We start from the raw sequence: 18,774 nt of genomic DNA, 5'->3' as shown, positions 1-18,774 counted from the left end.
AGCCAAGCCTAAAGCCAGATCCCAGTAAAGGCAACCCAGATGGAACTGTTACTCAGGTCACTGAAATACTGAGGGATGGTCTTCTGGTTCCTCAAGTGGGAAAAAACAGGAGATACTTTGAAATCTGGCAGAGGGATTTAAAATATTCCCTTAAAGGCTTTTTGGCAGAACCCAAGAAGCATCTGTGGAGACAAGGATGAGTCGTCCCTGTCCCTGTTTACAGGAACCTTGAGATGCAAATGCAGCGTGACAGAGTTGCAGATGGAGTTGGCAAGGAGCCCTTCCTGTTGTATGGGGAAGACTTCCTAGAGGTATGCATTTTCATTAGTCCTTGAAGGGTTGTAATTGGAACAGAGTCGGTAGTGCCAGAATACCTGGTGAGCATATAGTCCTGACTGCAGACTGACATGTACCAGATGGCTCTTGTGAGCCAAGCAAACAGTAGAGCAAATTTTACATGCTTCATAATGTTATTTTTAAAGTTATCCTTACTAATGTGTAGGCTGTGTTTGCTTGTTATGTTACTGGATGAAATAAAGAGAAGAATGATCTATGTTGCAGACCTATGTTCATTACCCTGAGCTTAAGTTTCACCACCTCCTCGCTTTAAGAGCCCTCTACGTAGCTTTTTAGGCAGGGATCTCTTCAACAGTCTTCCCATGAGTTCCTGTTGAGGACATATCTTCTTTAGTCACCTGCGTTAAGTGTTCATTAGTACTTTCCAACCCTTTATGTCATTTAATCCTACAGGGTCCTCAGGAGGAAGATGTGCAGAAAGTATTCCCATTTTACAGAAGAGGAAATTGAGGACTCAACACAGGGGTGACAAGTAGGCTTCAATTCACCTTGACTTCCTGGACCACTGCATTGAGGGTTCTGAGGGGTGATCTAGGGGTTCACTGAAAACTAATGCTGTGATCACTTAGTGATAGCTTATGGTGAATGGTGTCGGATTCCTAATCTCTGAAGAAGAAGATTTAACTTTGGGACCAGGGACCAGGATTGATCACTCAAGAGCTTTTGTATAGCAGAATTTTATTAAAATATAAAAAGGGAGAAAGCTTCTGACACAGACATCAGAAGGGGGATGGAGCATGCCCCCCTAGTGTTAGCAAGGGAGTTATATATTTTTAAATTAGTTATTGCAATAAAAGAATGTCTCAAGGTTGTAAAGATCTTACTAGATCAGCTCCCATAGTTTACATTTTAAGATAACAGGATGAGCCAGAAGGTTTTCAGGAAGGAGACACTGTCCTCAGGCAGGATCCATTGTTGTCATATAATCCTTAGTACAGAGTTTAACCGAGTTGTTTGTTGTGTAATCATCAGTTCTAGGCTTAAAGAAAAAGACATTTTATGAGACTAAGACTAAGAAATGTAGAGAAAAAATTATATATATATATTTGTCCTTTGCTCCTCCTTGAGAATTCCAGACCCCTATCTCCTCCTTGAGAGTCCCAGATCTCTTTCTCCTCCTCAGGGACCCTGGACTTCTTATCAACTTGCCTAGGAATTGACTCTCTGATTAGCAATGTCTGCCCTGGACACAGATGAGGAGGCAGGCACCTATGCTGGTGAGTTAAAGGTCTTCAGTTCAGTTCAGCTCAGACACTCAGTCGTGTCTGACTCTTTGTGACCCCATGAATCACAGCATGCCAGGTCTCCCTGTCCATCACCAACTCCTGGAGATTACTCAAACTCATGTCCATCAAATTGGTAATGCCATCCAACCATCTCATCCTCTGTCGTCCCCTTCTCCTCCTGCCCCCAATCTCTCCCAGCATCAGGATCTTTTCCAATGAGTCAACTCTTCACATGAGGTGGCCAAAGTATTGGAGTTTCAGCTTCAGCATCAGTCCCTCCAGTGAACACCCAGGACTGATTTCCTTTAGGATGGACTGGTTGGGTCTCCTTGCAGTCCAAGGGACTCTCAAGAGTCTTCTCCAACACCACAGTTCAAAAGCACCAATTCTTCAGCCCTCAGCTTTCTTCATAGTCCAACTCTCACATCTATACATGACTGCTGGAAAAACCATAGCCATGACTAGACGGACCTTTGTTGGCAAAGTAATGTCTCTGCTTTTTAATATGTTATCTAGGTTGGTCATAACTTTGCTTCAAAGGAGCAAGCGTCTTTTAATTTCATGGCTGCAGTCACCATCTGCAGTGATTTTGGAGCCCCCAAAAATAAAGTCAGCTACTGTTTCCACTGTTTCCACATCTATTTCCCATGAAGTGATGGGACCAAATGCCATGATCTTAGTTTTCTGAATGTTGAACTTTAAGCCAACTTGTTCACTCTCCTCTTTCACTTTCATCAAGAGCCTCTTTAGTTCCTCTTCACTTTCTGCCCTAAGGGTGGTGTCATCTGCCTATCTGAGGCTACTGATATTTCTCCTGGCAATCTTGATTCCAACTTGTGCTTCTTCCAGCCCAGCATTTCTCATAGTGTACTCTGCATATAAGTTAAATAAGCAGGGTGACAATATACAGCCTTGACGTACTCCTTTTCCTATTTGGAAGCAGTCTGTTGTTCTATGTCCAGTTCTAACTGTTGCTTCCTGACCTGCATATAGGTTTCTCAAGAGGCAGGTCAGGTGGTCTGGTATTCTCATCTCTTGAAGAATTTTCCATGGTTTGTTGTGATCCACACAGTCAAAGGCTTTGGCATAGTCAATAAAGCAGAAATGTATGCGTTTTTGGAACTCTCTTGCTTTTTTGATGATCCAGCGGATATTGGCAATTTGATCTCTGGTTCCTCTGCCTTTTCTAAACCCAGCTTGAACATCTGTAAGTTCATGGTTCACGTATTGCTGAAGCCTGGCTTGGAGAATTTTGAGCATTACTTTACTAGTGTGTGAGATGAGTGCAATTGTGTAGTAGTTTGAGCATTCTTTGGGATTGCCTTTCTTTGGGATTGGAATGAAAACTGATCTTTTCCAGTCCTGTGGCCACTGCTGAGTTTTCCAAATTTGCTGGCATATAGAGTGCAGCACTTTCACAGCATCATCTTTCAGGATTTGAAATAGCTCAACTGGAATTCCATCACCTCCACTAGCTTTGTTTGTAGTGATGCTTTCTAAGGCCCACTTGACTTCACATTCCAGGATGTCTGGCTCTAGGTGAGTGATCACACCATCATGATTATCTGGGTCGTGAAGATCTTTTTTTTACAGTTCGTCTGTGTATTCTTACCACCTCTTCTTAATGTCTTCTGCTTCTGTTAGATCCATACCATTTCTGTCCTTTATTGAACCCATCTTTGCATGAAATGTTCCCTTGGTATCTCTAATTTTCTTGAAGAGATCTCTAGTCTTTCCCATTCTGTTGTTTTCCTCTATTTCTTTGCATTGATCGCTGAGGAAGGCTTTCTTATCTCTCCTGACTATTCTTTGGAACTCTGCATTCAAATGTGAATGTCTTTCCTTCTCTCCTTTGCTTTTAGCTTCTCTTCTTTTCACAGCTATTTGTAAGGCCTTATCAGACAGTTATTTTACTTTTTTGCATTTCTTTTCCATGGGGATGGTCTTAATCCCTGTCTCCTGTACAATGTCATGAACCTCCATCCATAGTTCATCAGGCACTCTATCAGATATAGTCCCTTAAATCTATTTCTCACTTCCACTGTATAATCATAAGGGATTTGAACAGTATGAAAAGGCAAAATGATAGGATACTGAAAGAGGAATTCCCCAGGTCAGTAGGTGCCCAATATGCTACTGGAGATCAGTGGAGAAATAACTCCAGAAAGAAGGAAGGGATGGAGCCAAAGCAAAAACAATACCTAGTTGTGAATGTGACTGATGATAGAAGCAAAGTCCGATGCTGTAAAGAGCAATATTGCATAGGGACCTGGAATGTTAGGTCCATGAATCAAGGCAAATTGGAAGTGGTCAAACAGGAGATGGCAAGAGTAAAGGTCAACATTCTAGGAATCAGCGAACTAAAATGAACCGGAATGGGTGAATTTAACTCAGATGACCTTTATATCTACTACTGTGGGCATCCCTTAGAAGAAATGAAGTGGCCATCATGGTCAACAAAAGAGTCTGAAATGCAGTACTTGGATGCAATCTCAAAAACAACAGAATGATCTCTGTTTCCAAGGCAAACCATTCAGTATCACGGTAATCCAAGTCTATGCCCCAACCAGTAATGCTGAAGAAGCTGAAGTTGAATGGTTCTGTGAAGACCTACAAGACCTTTTAGAACTAACACCCAAGATGGATGTCCTTTTCATTATAGGGGACTGGAATGCAAAAGTAGGAAGTCAAGAAACACCTGCAGTAACAGACAAATTTGGCCTTGGAGTACAAAATGAAGCAAGGCAAAGGCTAACAGAGTTTTGCCAAGAGAACGCACTGGTCATAGCAAACACCCTCTTCCAACAACACAAGAGAAGACTCTACACATGGACATCACCAAATGGTCAACACTGAAATCAGATTGATTATATTCTTTGCAGCCAAAGATGCAGAAGCTCTCTACAGTCAGCAAAAATAAGACCTAGAGCTGACTGTGGCTCAGATCATGAACTCCTTACTGCCAAATTCAGACTTAAATTGAAGAAAGTAGGGAAAACCACTAGACCATTCAGGTATGACCTAAAGGTCTTAGATTTCCTAATTCCTAATTGGGGGTTTTTCCCACTACATGTTCCTCATAGAGGGCTTGTGGGAGGAGGTACAGGTATATACATACATGTAGGTAGGAAATGGTACAGAGTAAATGCTCAGTGTGGTAGACTAAAAATGGTCTTCCAAAAGATATACATGTCCTAATCCTTGAAATCTATGTTACCTTAAAGTGTGTGTTGGGGGTCCTTTGTGAATGTGATTAAGGATCTTGAGGTAGGGAGAGCATTCTGGATTATCCAAGTGGCCCCTAAATGCAATCATGTGTATATTCATAAGAATGGGCCAGAGAGAGATTTCACAGAGGAGAAGGCGAAGATAAGGCAAAGAGAGTTTTAGATGTTTCCACAAGCCAGGGAATGCTGAAGAGAAGTTGGAAGTGATAAGGAATGGATTCTTCCTTAGGGCCTTTAGAGGTTGTGCAGCCCTGCCAACACCTTGATTTTGGCACAGTGGTGCTGACTTAAGATTTCTGGCCTCCAGAACCGTGAGAGAATATATTTCTGTTTTTCAAAGCCACCAGTTTTGTGGCATATTGTTACAACAGCCACAGAAAATGGACATGCTCAGTTATATATTTTTATTGGGGTATAGTTGATATGCAATACTATATGTTTCAGGTATGCACCAGTGAGTCACCATTTTTAAAGGTTATACTCTGTTTATAATCATAATAAAACATTGGCTATATTCCCTGTGATGTGTAATATACCCCTGCAACTTACTCATTTGGTACATAGGAGTTTGTACCTCTTAATTCCCTACCCTTCTGCTCCTCCCCTACTCTCTCCCTGCTGGCAACCAGTGGTTTGTTTTCTATCTATGAGTCTGTTTCTTTTTGTTATATTCACTAGTTTTAGTTTTTAGATTCCACACGTAAGTGATATCATACCATATTTGTCCTTGACTTATTTCACTAAGCATAATACCCTCCAGGGTCTATCTATGATGTTGCAAATGGTAAAATTTCATTCTTTTTTTTTACAGCTGAGTAATATTCCATTGTGTGTGTGTGTGTGTACCCTACATTTTCTTTATCTACTAGTCCACTCATGAGCACTTAGTTTCCTCCATAGTTTGCCTTTTGTTAAATAATGCTGCTATGAACTTTGTACACTCAAAGCAGTATAATTTTCCCTCTCTTTGCAATTTTTCTGAGTTCTGGAAAATAAAGTGCACATGTATTGTGCAGCAAATAATATATATTTCCATATAAATCTCATTATCAATAGAAGAGACCTCCACTATGAGTAGATATGTTTAAAGCAGAATCTAATGTCTATAAGGGTCATGCTTAGATGTTTACTGTATAAGGATATTTACTCTACATGGATACTAATTAAAAGTTAATCAGTCTGCTCCATTTTCTACTGGAACAATTATTTGTCCGACATTTTCTGCAGTTTATCTTCAATAGCCCATGGTTGCGATAATAGCTTTGTGAACAAGTGTGAGCCTTTCTTTCTAAGAAAAAGGTTTGCCTCTGTATTTTAAGGGTGTTTTTTTTTTATTGTTTTGAAGGTGTTAGGGATTTTCCTCCTTCAGAAAGAGTCTGGTAAAGAAGCAAAAATTCAGCCTGCCATGAAATTAGCACACAGGCAGGCTGAATATCGAAGGTCAGCAAACTGGAGGCAATAAATCATGTCATCTCAGCACATAGCCCATGGAGCCTAAATTAGAAAAAAACATCCATTATGAGAAATGAAATTCTTAATAATGAAATCCTATTCATGAATGGATGTATGTTGGGGAGGTTATGAAATGTGACTTGGAAGAGGTTTGGGATGTTAATATCTGAGATTTCAGAAGGTGACTGTCATAGATAATTGCAGTGCAAATAATAAATTGTGAGTCACTGTGCCACTTTTTTTTTTAATATTCTACTCATGTCACACTCAGGAGAAAACACCTGCTACAGGAAGATGTAGAAGACATGGAGCTATCAGGAAAATCACTGTCAAAAGAGCCTCAGTGAAGATTTCCCCCAGGCTGGACATCCTGGATGGGTCTGGGTGCTTCGCTGGGCTGACGATATTTAATCCCATCCCACCTCCATCCCCTTTCAGAGGAGCCTGAGGCGCTGAGTTCTTGTGCAGTAAAATCCTTAGTCCTTGTCCTCTGCTCTTTCTTAGTGACCACGCTGCTTCCCAGGACACACACCTCTGCCTTGTCAGAGCCCAGCATGGGCCTCATCTTCTGCCTCCCTTAGGCACGTGCTGAGTCAAGTTAATCTATAACTGGTATTTATTAAGCGGAATTAGGAAGCGGGCTGCTTTACCCTTGGCTGGGTGAGAAACAAGCTGTGTTTAGAGTGTGTTCTGGTTTCTTAGGCCCTACCTGAGTTACCCCAGGGAAACCAGGTTCAGGTTGCCTTGGGACCAGAACAGACTGGACTGAGCAGGATTTCAGCAGCCCTTTCGTTAAGCCAAATCTTCTCTGACCTAGAGTAACCTCAAATCACTGTTGTCTTTATTTACAGAAAGCCTGGAGGAGTCCCACGTGAGCTAATGTATCACATCACACACTTTCATTACTATCCAGCACCACCAAACTCTATCCTAAGCAAGTGTGGTATTTAATCCCATAAACAAAACAGGTGGGTTTCCTGTTTTTGAGACTGGGTAATTTATTTTAGTAGCTGCAAAGTTCTTAAAAAAAAAAGATTCCTTTCTCAGTATGGCTCTGAGAAGCCCCGTGGAGTATAGCTGGTGACATCCCTGCCTGCCAGCACAGGCGGTGCTTATGGTAAAGAGCCCGCCTGCCAATGAAGGAGACGTGAGAGACGCGGGTTCGATCCCTGGGTCGGGAAGATCCTCTGGAGGAGGGCATGGCAACCCACTCCAGTGTTCTTGCCTGGAGAATCCCCATGGACAGAGGAGCCCAACGGGTTACAGTCCATGGGGTCGCACAGAGTCAGACATGACTCAAGTGACTTAGCACGCTCAGGCAGACTAAAACCTACTGAGCTTCCATGTCTCGTCAGAGGCAATTCAGCTAGTAATTGGCAAGTGAGCTGTACCTCTTGCCTCTTCATCCAGCTCCTCACACTGTCCCACATGTCCCCTTCAAGGTTGCCGCGTCAGCGCTGGTGGAGGAGGAAGCTGAAACAGGGAGCGATGGGGCTCTTGCCTCAAACCCTCTGTGGGGCTGATCACAGCTGGAGGCCTGGCCTCTGGTGCCCTGGGTTCAGTCACAGGTCTGGATTCTCCTTTCTGAGTGAGCCACACGCTGGGGGTATCCCAGTCCTGCGGGCAGTTCCTGCTTGGGTTCTGTGCGGCCTCCACGGCCTGAGATAGCTGTCGGGGCCCATGCCACGGGCTACCCCACTGCTCTCCACAGCAAAGGCGACCCGGGAGGGATGCTGCGCTCCTAATCCCGTCCTGAGGGAGGCAGGGCACCTGTGCATTGTGGACACGAGTCATGTGATTAGCTGAAATTAGGAACCGGGATGCCCCGGGTTAACCTCCGATGTATCGCCTCTTCTCCTGGGTTCCTCCTTAGCCTTGTCGGCCCAGGCCTTAGGCTGGGGCTCCTGCGTGGAATCATCAAGGGGAACTGCGCGCCTGCGTGTTGTATGTTCTGTGCTGGCTCCGGGGTTGCAGCAGTGAGCAGAAAGGACACGGCCCCTTCGCTCAGAGAGTCGCAGACTGGAGGCACGGGCCGTTACAATACGGTAAGGGAAGCGCCGAGCTGTAAAGCTGTGGGGTGCGGGCAAGGACAGTCCCCCCAGCCAGGGGTGGGAGGCGGTGTGCTGGGAGACTTTGCGGCACATGCCATCTTGCTCCTCCCATCCCCCCCCCCCCCTCCCTGACATCCCCTGAGTGCCTGTTTTAAGAGATGTTGTCCCAGGTGTTATGGGGAGTTGCCTCTAGATTTCTGTGACCCTCGGTTCTGGACTTTTTAAAACAAGTAAATCTTATCTTCTCCCATTTCCTGATGCATTTGTTTCCCCACCACCCAGGAACCCAGTTCCCTTCACTGCCTCCAGCTTGTCCAAAGTCCCTTATCATCCCACCTCCCTGGCCTCTCCCTCCAAGAAGTGCCCCCAATCTCAGCATTTCCTCCAGCTCATGTTCCCAAACCCAAACTGCTGTTTTCTCAGACAGAGGCACGGGGATTAGATGAATTCTCTTTATTTTCCCTCTGCTGTGGGTTGAATGTGTCCCCCTGTAAGGTATGTTGAAGTCTGAACTCCTGGCACCTGTGAATGTACCTTTATTTGGAAATGGGGTCTTTGTAGATACAATCAAGTTAAGATGAGCTCATAGAATCAGGGTAAAACCTAATTCAGTGTCTTTATAAGAGGAGGGACGTTTGGACACACAGAGAGACACAGGGAGAGAATGCCATGGAGAGGCAGAGATTTATGTGCTCACAAACCAAGGAATAAGAATGGCCAGCAACCACCAGAAGCTAGGAGGAGGCAGGAAAGAATCCTCCTAGAATGCTTAGGGAGAGCATGGCCCTGCGTACACCTTGATTTAGGACTTCCTCAAAGTCCTAAATTAGGACCAGTTCTGATTTAAGACTTGCCTCTAGAATTAAATCAGACAGAGGATGAGATGGTTGGATGGCATCACCGACTCAATGGACATGAATCTGAGCAAACTCGGGGAGATGGTGAAGGGCAGGGAAGCCTGGTGTGCTGTAGTCCCTGGCGTCGCAAAGAGTCAGACACGACTGAGCAACTGAACAACAACTAGAATTAAAGTCACCCAGGCTGGTGTTTTGTTATGGCAGCCCTAGGAAACCAATGCATCCTGCTGAATCTGTTTACTTCTAAGGACAAAGGCATCTCTAATTCATGGAATTTCAGGTGGTGTATGTCCCCTCCTCTGTGAGTTGTCCCCACATACAGTCCTTGCTAAATCCCTTCTTGATCATGGCAAAAACAAGCTACTCCATCATCACCAACTGGTCAGAGTAGATAAGCAACCCAGAGCCATCTAAGCCCTTGAACAAGAACAACCAAATCGATTCTGTTTTTCAAAATTCTGACGGAAGAGACACAGAGACGATGATAAGCAGGTAGTGGGTGCTGGGACTGTAAGCTCTTAGAGAGTCAGGGCTGGAGTCAATATCACATGCAAGCGGAAGTAGTGGGGAAGCAGGAACCACGAGAAAGCAGAGGGCCCTGCTGTACAGAGAGAAGAGGACCAATGTCCAGAGGCACAAACATGAGACAGAAAATAGTGACCATGGTTACTTTAGTTTTTGAGAGTGTCTCAGTGCTTAACTCTAGTCCCACAAGACTTTGCGGCAGGCAGTAGGGAGCCACAGAAGATTCCAGGGAGCGGCAGGGTTTCCGTCTCTCATTTTATTTGGTGTTCTGTCTCTTCTACCATCTCACCCACTGCTGCCCTAGTCAACTATCTCTCCTGGTCAGATTCATCAGAAACTCAGTGGCCTTGGGAATGAACTCAGTCCCTCCTGCTTAGGAAATCCAGATTTTGTCTGGATTTACCATCCAATCAAAGCAGTGTGGAATTTTTTCACTTAGAAACTGAGATGACAACCAATGCAGCCTCTTATGGTCCCTTCTTCTGTATTCTTGAACAGCTTGCACCGGAGCAAGCCAGCTTAGCCAGTTACCATGGACACCACTCTGTCATTATAATCAGAGCCGACAGGCAGCAGCTAACAGCAGATTTAACTAGTGTCTTGTCCTCTAGGGAAGGCACAGCTGAGGGAAATGTAGCTTTTCTCTCTAACATAAATAGTTTAGTGTGCAGAACAGGGAAGTGAAATTCTATCAAATATCACAACCCATGTCCTTTTTGAAACAAGGAGTAAATACTGGCTGGGGGATTTGATCGTATTTGCTGTAAAGTCAGGAATATTCCAGAGTTGGGTCATGATCATTGTTTAGGTTTTCCCTAAGTTCCTGAGTTTTCCCTACGATCTCAGGCTTTCTCAGTTTCCTGTACCTAGTAACATCCAACATTTATACAGCACTTATTATATGCACATTCCATACATTTGTTAATTTAATCCCTACAACCACTCTGTGGCATAGGTTTTATTACCAGTCCCATTTTGCAGATGAGAGTGGAAAGGTCTCTTCCATAAAGCTCTAGACTGATGCCCCTGGGGTCAACTGGCTTTCCTCAGGAAGTGATGTTTAAGTGTATTCTAGGAGCACAGAGACTAGGGGAGATGGATATATAAACCAACAAATACAGAGCTCTGATGGATGGATATAGAAGGTAGAGAAGAGGTTCTTGCTACACTAGAGTCAAGGTAGATGTATTACATAATCCTGAGTGTTGCTGTCATGATTTGGATACAACCAGAACATTTTCCTTAGGAGCAGGTATTTAAATGTGGGACGGCAATCAGGTGACTAAGACTCAAAACAGCAACCTGCAAAATATACTTCCTGCTTCACCTTCTTTCTCTTCCTCTCTCTACCCCTCCTCCCCCCCACCACACCCATATGAATGTGGTTAATCTGGCAAGTAAAATATAAGATGTGTACCATGTCCTCCTAACCTGGATCATATTAGCTGAGGTTTTTAGAGTACCTCATCACCACATCTTGATAAGTGGAAATAAAAGGAAGTGAAAGAATCACTTTCAGTTTTTAACTGTGAAGCTTTTTCACAGATAGAAGACACGTAATTGAGCAAGACTTCTAAGCAATCCCAGTCCTGTCCCTCAACCCCCAGTCCTGAAAATCTGTGAGATTGGAGGTATTTAGAAAGCTGAAACTGCCGATGGCTGGTGAGATAGCCATGATGGGTCAGAAGAGTTGCCTTAATCCTATCTCCATCAGTAGCTTGCAGGGTGATCTTGCATAAGTCACTTCCCTCCCAAGCCCAAGTCTCCCCATTTATAAACAGAGGAAGTTAGAAAAGTCCTTTGAGCTAGTTTATGAATTATGAAAACTACCCTCTACCCTACACTATCCCCACTCCCCACCCCCGCCCAGGCTAAAGCAGGTCCCCAGGTTATATTCTTGGTACTTTTCCTTGTTAGCACTTATCATTTTACTTCTTCTTCTTTTTTTTAAAAAATTGATTTAGTTGTCTCTATCAGTACTTGACCTCTCCAAAATACTTGAACTCCAGAGGAGCAGCGATTGTACTATTCACCACTATACTCATGTATTTTAGCCTGTCTCTGGCGCATATTAGGAACTCAATAAACATTTGTTGCCTGAAGTGTTCCTAGCAAATACTCCTCCTCACCCCAGCCCTGCTGGCCTCGGTACCAGAGAGCACTGGGGATTCCTAACTGGTGTCTCTGGGTGCTAACAAGCGTGTGGGTTTTTCTGGTTTTTTTTTTTTTCTTCCCCTGTTGTTATTGACATTGCAAAGGGTCACTTTGGTGCCAACATTGAAACTACTACAATGAGCCCCTGTTTCAAAAAAATTGCCCCTGTCCTTCACAGGGCTATGGAAGAAACGAGGAGGCCAGGTACAAAAGCTGAGTCAGAATGAAGTCAGTTGCTGCCTGTAGTGTGACAGTGAGGATTAGCAAACCATAATGTGGAAATTTTTTTCAAAGCTAAGAATTGTTAAGTATTGTGCAGTCAGCACTTCTTAGAGTGATTTATGAAGTTGAACAACTTTTGATTTCCTTTTGAAAACCATCTCTTGAGTGGTAGTCATTCGTCAGTTCATTTGTTTGGACAGCACTCCTTTTTTAGGCTTTAGCATGTGCCAGATCTGGCATGTGCTGGGTGTGCCAGACGATGTGTGCCAGAAGCCCATGGCCAAGTAGAGAGTCTACCCAAGACTGCAAGGCTGACTCTAAGAGGGCAGTGTTTGTGAATCCATTTGGTTAAAGTCTGTCTCTTGCTGCTAGACAGTAAAGCCCCAGGAAGCCAGGGGATACATTTTGGTCTTGCTCCATACTGAATCCCCAGTGCTAAATGGTGCCTAGTCTGTAGTTGTTCAGTCGCTTAGTCGTGTTTGACTCTGCAGTCCCATGGACTGCTGCACACCAGGCTTCCCTATCCTTCACCATCTCCCTGAATTTGCTCAAACTCACATCCACTGAGTTGGTGATGCCATTCAACCATCTCATCCTCTGTCACCCCTTCTCCTCCTTCCTTCAATCTTTCCCAGCATCAGGGTCTTTTCCACTGAGTCAGTTCTTTGCATCAGATGGCCAAAGTATTGGAGTTTCTGCTTCAGAATCAGTCCTTCCAATGAGTATTCAGGACTGATCTCCTTTAGGATGGACTGGTTGGATCGCCTTGCAGTCTGAGGGACTCTTAAGAGTCTTCTCCAACACCACAGTTCAAAAGCATCAATTCTTCAGCGCTCAGCTTTCTTTATAGTCCAACTCTCACATCCATACAACACTACTGGAAAGATCATAGTTTTGACTAGATGGACCTTTGTCAGCAAAGTGATGTCTCTGCTTTTAATATACTGTCTAGGTTTGTTATAGCTTTTCTTCCAAGGAGCAAATGTCTTTTAATTTAATAACTGTAATTACTGTCTGCAGTGATTTTGGAGCCCAAGAAAATAAAGTCTGTCACTGTTTCCATTGTTTCCCTATCTGTTTGCCATGAAGTGATGGGACCGGATGCCATGAGTTTTTTGAATGTTGAATTTTAAGTCAGCATTTACACTTTCCTCTTTCACTTTCATCATGAGGCTCTTTAGTTCCCCTTCACTTTCTGCCTTGAGAGTGGTGTCATCTGCATATCTGAGGTTGTTGATAATTCTCCTGTCAATCTTGATTCCTGCTTCTGCTTCATCCAGCTCAGCATTTCCCATGACATACTCTGCATATAAGTTAAATAAGAAGGGTGACAATATACAGCCTTGACGCACTTCTTTCCCCTTTTGAACCAGTTTGTTGTTGCATGTCTGGTTCTAACTGTTGCTCCTTGACCTGCATACAGGTTTCTCAGGAGGTAAGTAAAGTTGTCTGGTATTCCTATTTCTTTACGAATTTTCTGAAGTTTGTTGTCATCCACAGGGTCAAAGGCTATAGTGTAGTCAATAAAGCAGATGTTTTTCTGGAATTCCCTTGCTTTTTCTATGATCCAACTAATGGTGGCAATTTGATCTCTGGTTCCTCTGCCTTTTCTAAATCTAGCTTACACATCTGGAAGTTCTCAGTTCGTGTACTATTAAAGCCTAGCTTGAAGGATTTTGAGCATTACTTTGCTAGTATGTGAAATAGGTGCAATTGTACAGTAGTTTGAACATTCTTTAGCCTTGCCCTTCTTTGGGATTGGAATGAAAACTGATCTGTTCCAGTCCTGTGGCCACTGCTGAGTTTTCCAAATTTGCTGGTCTGTAGTAGGCACCCAATATATATTTGCAGAATGAGAGAAGGAGTGTCATCTAAAAGAGATTAAAAGGACCTCCCTGGTGGTCCAGTGGTTAAGAATCCACCTTCCAATGCAGGGGACACTGATTTGATCCCTGGTTGGGGAACTAAAATTCCACATGCCCTGGGGCAACAAAGCCCACAGGCTGCAACTAGAGAGAAGTCGTTGCCTTCTGCAATGAAGATCTGGTATGCTGCAACAAAAAACCAACACAGCCAAAAAAACAGAGAAAGTATCTAGCCCAGAAGGTCCCATAAGGAAATTCTACCATATACTTAAAGGAGTATATTTTTAAAATGAAAGAGGTTTAAAAAACATGTTATGGGGATTGGAGAGGTAGAGCTTACTCTCAGCTGGAGACATTCACCTGATCAAAACCTTGCGGGGGGTGGGGGGGAATGTCAAAATTAGGGTTAATGTTCCCACTGTTGCTCTCAGACCCATTTTATAGATGAGGAAACTGTCACAGGGAGAGGGATTTGCCCAGGGTCACACAGTGTTATTCTGTCTGCCCTCTGACAGATAAGGATAAGAGGCTTATGGAAGCTTCCTGATGGGAGAGACTGACTGTGGGGGAAACTGGGTCTTGTTCTGATGGGTAGGGCCATGCTCAGTTAATCTTTAATCCAATTTTCTGTTGATGGGCAGGGCTGTGTTCCTTTCCTGTTGTTTGACTGGAGACCAAACTATAGTGGAGGTAATGAAGGTAATGGCGACCTCCTTCAAAGAGTCCTGTGCACGCTCTGCCGCACTCAGTTCTTCCGACCCTGAGGCAGGCCACCACTGACCCATGCCTCTGCCGGAGACTCCTGGACACTCACAGGCAAGTCTGTGTCAGTCTCTTGTGGGGTCACTGCACCTTTCTCTTGGGTCCTGGGGCATACAACGTTTTGTTTGTGCCCTCCAAGAGTCTGTTTCCCCAGTCCTGTGCAAGTTCTGTAATCAAATCCCACTGGCCTCCAAAGTCAAATTCCCTGAGGGTTCTCCATCCCTTTGCCAGGTCCCCAGGTTGGGAAATCTGTTGTGGGTCCTAGAACTTTCTTAACAATGCGAGAATTTGTTTGATATAATTGTTCTGCAGTTTGTGCATCATCTGCTTGGTGGCTCTATGGTGGGGTTAATGGCGACCTCCTCCAAGAGGGTTTATGCCACACCCAGGTCTGTTGCACCCAGACTCCCTGCCCCTGTGGCAGGCCACTGCTGACCCTTACCTCCGCAGGAGACACTCAAACCCTCAAAGGCAGGTCTGGTTCTATCTCTGTGGAGTCTCCTGGTACACACAAGGTTTTGTTTGAGTCCTCTGAGCATCTCTGGCGGGTATGGTGTTTGATTCTAAACGTGATTTTTGCCCCTCCTACCATGTTGCTGGGGCTTCTCCTTTGCCCTTGGACATGGGGTATCTTTTTTTTGCTGGGATCCAACATTCTCCTGTCGATGGTTGTTCAACAGTGAGTTGTAATTTTGGAGTTCTTGCAGGAGAACGTGCCTTGTCTAATTCAATGAAACTATGAGCCATGCTATATGTAGGGTCACCCAAGACAGACAGGTCATGGTGGAGAGTTCTGACAAAATGTGGTCCACTGGAGAAGGCACTGGAAAACCACTTCAGTATTCTTGCCTTAAGAACCCCGTGAACAGTATGAAAAGGCAAAAAGGTATGACATTGAAAGTTGAATTCCCCAGATCGGTGGGTGCCCAGTATGCTACCAGAGAAGAGCAGAGAAATAACACCAGAAAGAATGAAGAGATGGAGCCAAAGCGAAAACAATGCCCAGCTGTGGAGGTGACTGGTGATGGAAGTAAAGTCTGATGCTGTAAAGAACAATATTGCATAAGAACCTGGAATGTTAGGTCCATGAATCAAGGTAAATTGGAAGTGGTCATACAGGAGATGGCAACAGTGAACATCGACATTTTAGGAATCACCGAACTAAAATGGACTGGAATGGGCGAATTTAACTCAGATGACCATTATATCTACTACTGAGGGCAAGAATCCCTTAGAAGAAATGGAGTAACCATTATAGTCAACAAAAGAGTCCAAAATGCAGTACTTGGGTGCAATCTCAAAAACGACAGAATGATCTCTGTTCGTTTCCAAGGCAAACCATTCAGTATCACAGTAATCCAAGTCTATGTCCCAACCAGTAATGCTGAAGAAACTAAAGTTGAATGGTTCTATGAAGACCTACAAGACCTTCTAAAACTAACACCCAAAAAAGATGTCCTTTTCATCATAGGAGACTGGAATGCAAAAGTAGGAAGTCAAGAGATGCCTGGAGTAACAGGCAAATTTGGCCTTGGAGTACAAAATGAAGCAGGGTAAAGGCTAAAAGAGTTTTGCCAAGAGAATGCACTGGTCATAGCAAACACCCTCTTCCAACAACACAAGAGATGACTCTACACATGGACATCACCAGATGGTCAATACTGAAATCAGATTGATTATATTCTTTGATTAGACCCTCTGGAGATGGGAAAGGATTACTCACTCCATTATTCTGGCCTGGAGAATTCCATGGACTGTAGAGTCCATGTGGTCGCAAAGAGTTGGACACAACTGAGCTACTTTCACAGCATATTGTTTGCAGCCAAAGATGGAGAAGCTCTATACGTCAGCAAAAACAAGACCAGGAGCTGACTGTGGCTCAGATCATGAACTTCTTATTGCCAAATTCAGACTTAAATTGAGGAAAGTAGGGATAGCCACTAGACCATTCAGGTATGACCTAAATAAAATCCCTTACAATTATACAGTGGAAGTGACAAATAGATTCAAGGGATTAGATCTGATAGACAGAGTGCCTGAAGAACTATGGACAGAGGTTCTGACATTGTATAGGAGGCAGTGACCAAGACCATCCTCAAGAAGAAGAAATACCAAAAGGCAAAATGGTTGTCTGAGGAGGCCTTACAAATAGCTGAGAAAAGAAGAGAAGCTAAAGGCAAAGGAGAAAAGGAAACATATACCCATTTGAATGCAGAGTTCCAAAGAATAGCAAGGAGAGATAAGAAAGCCTTCCTCAGGGATCAATGCAAAGAAATAGAGGAAAATAATAGAATGGGAAAGACTAGAGATCTCTTAAAGAAAATTAGTGATACCAAGGGAACATTTCATGCAAGGATGGGCACAATAAAGGACAGAAATGGTGTGGACCTAACAGAAGCAGAAGATATTAAGAAGAGGTGGCAAGAATACACAGAAGAACTATACAAAAAAGATCTTCATGACACAGATAACCAGGATGGTGTGATCACTCACCTAGAGCATTCTTGGAATGCGAAATCAAGTGGGCCTTAGGAAGCATCACTATGAACAAAGCTAGTGGAGGTGATGGAATTCCAGCTGAGCTATTTCAAATCCTAAAAGATGATGCTGTGAAAGTATTGCACTCAATTTGCCAGCAAATTTGTAAAACTCAGCATCATCTGGTCCCATCAATCATGGCAAATAGATGGGGAAACGATGGAATCAGTGACAGACTTTATTTTGGGGGGCTCCAAAATCATTGCAGATGGTGACTGTAGCCATGAAATTAAAAGACGCCTGCTCCTTGGAAGAAAAGCTGTGACCAACATAGACAGAATAGTAAAAAAGCAGAGACATTACTTTGCTAATAAATGTCCCTCTAGTCAAATCTATGGTTTTTCCAGTAGTCATGTATGGATGTGAAATTCGGACTATAAAGAAAGCTGAGCACTGAAGAATTGATGCTTTTGAACTGTGGTGTTGAAGAAGACTCTTGAGAGTTCCTTGGACTGCAAGGAGATCCAACCAGTTCATCATAAAGGAGATCAGTCCTGAGTATTCATTGGAAGGACTGATGCTGAAGCTGAAACTCCAATACTTTGGCCATCTGATGTGAAGAACTGACTCATTGGAAAAGACCCTGATGCTGGGAAAAACTGAAGGCAGAAGGAGAAGGGGACGGCAGAGGATGAGATGATTGTATGGCATCACTGACTCAATGAACATGAGTTTGAGCAAGCTCTTGGAGTGGTAATGGACAGGGAGGCCTGGCGTGCTGTAGTCCATGGGGTCACAAAGAATTGGACATGATTGAGCAACTGAACTGAAAAGAACTGAATCGAACACAGTGTTATGGGCAGCATTTTGCTCCTCCCCCCAATTCATATGTTGGAGTCTTAACTCCTAGTACCATATAATGTGACTGAATTTGGAAGTAGAGTCTTTAAAGAGAGAAGTTCAAATGAGGTCATTTTAGGGCCCTAATCCATTATGACTAGTGTCCTTATAAAAAGAGGAGATAGAATGCAGATAACATGCACAGAGGGAATGTGAAGACACGGGAAGAAAATAGCCATCTGAATTCAAGGAGAGCGGCCTTACAAGAAACAACCCCACTGACACTGTAATCTTGGATTCTTGCCTCTAGAATTGTGAGAAAAATAAATTTCTGCTGCTTAAACCAGTCACCCTGTGGTACTTTGTTATGGCAGCTCTAAGCCAACTAATATAGACAGTAAATAATGGCAAAGTTTGGACTAGAAGCCAGGTCTGCTGAGTGTGTCCTCAGCCCTTTATTTGGACACCTCCAGCTGGTCGATTTGGTACTCTCTCCACCACCCACTGCTGAGGAGGACAATAACAATGACAACAACAGCTAACCCACATGCAGGGTCTATCAGGTTCCATGCACTCCTCTACGTACTTTATGTACAATGGCTCATTTAATTCTCCCAACAGCCCTGTGAATAAGTCCTATCATTTTACCATTTTTATATTTTACAGATTAGGAAACAAACACAAAGAGATTGAGCAACTTGCCCAAGATCATATGACAACTCAGTGGGGATTTAGGCCCAGGCAGTCTGCTCCAGGAA

The sequence above is a fragment of the Muntiacus reevesi genome, chromosome 5, assembly GCF_963930625.1.
Source record: "Muntiacus reevesi chromosome 5, mMunRee1.1, whole genome shotgun sequence".
In the NCBI taxonomy this organism is placed as follows: Eukaryota; Metazoa; Chordata; class Mammalia; order Artiodactyla; family Cervidae; genus Muntiacus; species Muntiacus reevesi.
Note: the sequence above shows the minus strand (reverse complement) of the source record.